Genomic DNA, 3,414 nt, shown 5'->3' on the forward strand with positions numbered 1-3,414 from the left:
AGAGAGAGAGAGAGAGAGAGAGAGAGAGAGAGAGAGAGAGAGAGAGAAGACCTGTAGAGAGAGAGAGAGAGACCAGACCTGCAGAAGCAAGGACACGTTCCCTGACAGACAGATGCTCAAAGACTTGTGTAGATCCATTGAGAATCCATGTTCTTAGCCTTGGCTGTAGACCTACTACCTCTCTCAGTTGGGGCTGCTTGTTCTCCCGGCTTCAGTTTTCTCCTGGATTCTGTCGTGGACATGCTAACCACACTTTCAGATGCAGCTGGAGGAGTCTATTTCTCCCTCAAAACAAAAACAAAACCCATTGTTAAACGCATGTGCTAAGTGCCTTGTGCAAATCATCTCACCGAATGGGAAGCTCTTACTAATCAGGCTATGAAGCAGAGAACAAGCTGGGGGAAGCTAAGCAGATGGCATCAAGTGACAGAATGGCCTTCCAGGACTCCAGGGCTCACCAAGTCACCTTGCCATCTGTTCTTTAATTGCTTAATAAAAGTATTTCTTTCTTTTAGAAACAAACTTTCACTTCACAGAAATAAAGTTTTTCTGGGTAAGAAGCAGAACATAAGAGAAATTAAGCACCACCTTTAGCCAGGATTGTTGTTGAATGATGAATGTGTCAGCGTTCTGTTCCAGGGCTGTGATGGTGATGTCATTTGCTTTCATTAAACAGCTTCCATGAAGCCTTCTTGGGGGCTACTCATTCTTGCTTTGGGTATAGCCATCTGGGAGAAGGGGGCAGGCACCTAGGACTGATCTATCATTTCTCTGGATTCAGTGATTGTCTCACAGATATTTCTGTGTCCTACATAGATTAGCTAAACAGACAAAGATAGTTAAACAATACAGTTGAGTTGAGAACTCTGTGGCATTGGCCATGGCCCTGCCAGGATATGGATGTTTGGCTAGGATTAGCCACATTGTCAGCATCGAGGGCCTGCTAAGACAAGTGTAGGGTGGAAGAGCTCTCATATATGTCTTAAGGATCCACTATCCCGTACCATCAGCATATGTGCTCACCATGTTTAGCCACAGGTGCCCGAGGAACACTATAGTGCGCTATGCCCACTTGAATCTTGGGATCTGACACTTATATCCAGAACATTCTAGCTGAGAGAGGGGCAATCAGAGTGGCAGAATCAGGAGTCATCTGCCTCCAGGTCTAGTCCTGGTAGAGGGGGACCTGCTTCCAGAGTGAAATTGAGGCATGGTAGGAAGACAGGGAAATTACAAGGACGAGGGAAGAGAAGGGGATGGCTGGAGTCTGCTCCTCACCTGAGAAGCCAGAATGCCAGCACAATTAACAACCTAAGACCTTTTCTGTGCTCAGCTGCAAACCTGCAATTTTCTAGAAATCTCCACAGAAAAGCCCATACAGATCTACTTATTCCAGGTTTCACCTTATCAGACTATAATCCCAATCAAGGTACCTCTGCAGTCACCCCATAATCTCACTCACAAAAAGGAGAAAGAAAAGGGAGGAGAGGTTTCGTGGTTACCCTTTGAGATAGAACTTGAGAGCCACCAAACTGGAATGCATGACTAATGCTGAGACATCTTTTCTCTCAGCAGGACCTTAGGTAGACCAGGCTGTCTTTGCACTCCATTCATAGCCTCGCTGAGGATGATCTTGACTTTCGGATCCTCCCCCACTCCCCTGCCCAAGCAATATGAGCCATGTCCAGTTTATGCAGTGCTAGGGACTAAACCCAGAAATGTATACTTCCTGGAAAAGCACCTACCGACTTACTGAATCCAGCCCTTCTTTCTTTACTTTCAACCAGGATCTCACCATGTAGCTCAGGCTGGCCTCAAAAAGAAATACAGCCCAGACTAGCCTCAAACTCAGTTATCCTCCTGCTTCAGCCTTCTGTGACTATAGCAGTAAGCCAGTAGGCCCCAATTCCATATATATTCTTGCACAGAAACCTCCCTTTCTCCTTTATTATCACACAGCAAGACCTAAGTCCTGGCACTGGGACCCTGCTTTTCTCTTGACTTCCCTGATCTCCAGTACTGCCCCACAGTCAGCCCCTCACCTCCTCCCTAGAGTGCTTGCAGCTCCCAGCCCTGGCTACCACACCCGTGAAGGTGGGCTTACCCAGCACACATGTATAACTTGCACCTCCATGAGGCTCTGCAATAGGTTAGACCTCCACAAAGCTTTGTCAGTTTTGCAATAGGTAAGTCTCCTCCTCAGCATCCTCCCACCGTGTGGTCATCTCGGACATGGAGGTTGGTCTTCCTGAATTGCAGGAGGTGGGGTGGGGTATTCCTCTAGAAGGAACTTTGTTCTTTCTATTCATGACTGTAGGATGGACCAGGAGTGGGCAGAACATGGTAGGGCAGAGTTGGGGTAGGGCAAGAGGGGAGGGGAAGGGAAGAGTGGAGGAGGTGGGAAAGATGGGGGGCGAAGGAGGATGGAGGTGAAAGATGGGAGAGTTGGGGTGCAGGATAGGTATGTGGGATGTGAGGGTGGAAGACAAGGCTGGAGAAGTGGCAGATAAAAGATGGAGTGAGGGGGTAGGAGGGATGAGGGACAGGGTATAGGAATGGAAGAAGTGAGGTGGAAGCTGGGAATGGGTGTAAACCTGTAGGATGCAGGATATTGATGAGGGAGGTGGTGATGCCTGGGGCGTGTAGGCCACCTCCCTCTCTGGCATCTCCTCCTGCCCCATCTCAGGGGATCAAGGAGGGAAGCCCAGCTGTTTGGACAAACAAAAGCTTTCAGTTAACTATCCTCAGTGGCTGGAGCTCTCTTCTGCAAATTAGACATTTGAGGCCAAGCACGGTGGCTGGAGATTAAATGCATTACAGCTTTGCTAAACTATAGGTGAGACGAAGAAGAGGTAGGGCAGACTACTGTTCCCCTTCAAGCTGAGACAGCAGCAGGTGGGACACACAGAGGCTCAGGAACAATCGCAAGGCACCAATCAGAGACTTTTGGACTTAATTTTTCACTTGCAATCAAAGCCATGCGCCCCCCCCCCCCGTTCACATAGTCCCAGAAATACAAGTCTTTCCTCGTATGCTTTTCACAGGCTTCATTGCTGAGAGAAGGAAAAATTATCCAGAGATAATGGTGCTGATTATGGAACTACGAGTAGCAGAGAAGTGCAGCAGATGCCTGAAGCCTGGGACCTCCAGGAGAGGGGTGGTGGGGTGTGCAACCCTTCCGCTTGTCACAGGACCCCACAATTCTCTTCCCCTGGAATTGTGACCAAAGTGATCATGTCTCGGCACTGAGAGACGACATATGCAGACGTTATTTGGGATGGAATTTTCCTAGTTTCATGCCCACCCTTCTTGTAATCCAAGAAAAAAAAAAGAACAAAGAATTCTAGAATGTAGACCCAAAGGGACTGGGATTGTGGGGGCAGACTAGGGATGTGAGGAGGGGCATTGGCTGCA

This window comes from Grammomys surdaster, unplaced genomic scaffold (genome assembly GCF_004785775.1).
Source record: "Grammomys surdaster isolate TR1022 unplaced genomic scaffold, NIH_TR_1.0 1164, whole genome shotgun sequence".
Classification (NCBI taxonomy): domain Eukaryota; kingdom Metazoa; phylum Chordata; class Mammalia; order Rodentia; family Muridae; genus Grammomys; species Grammomys surdaster.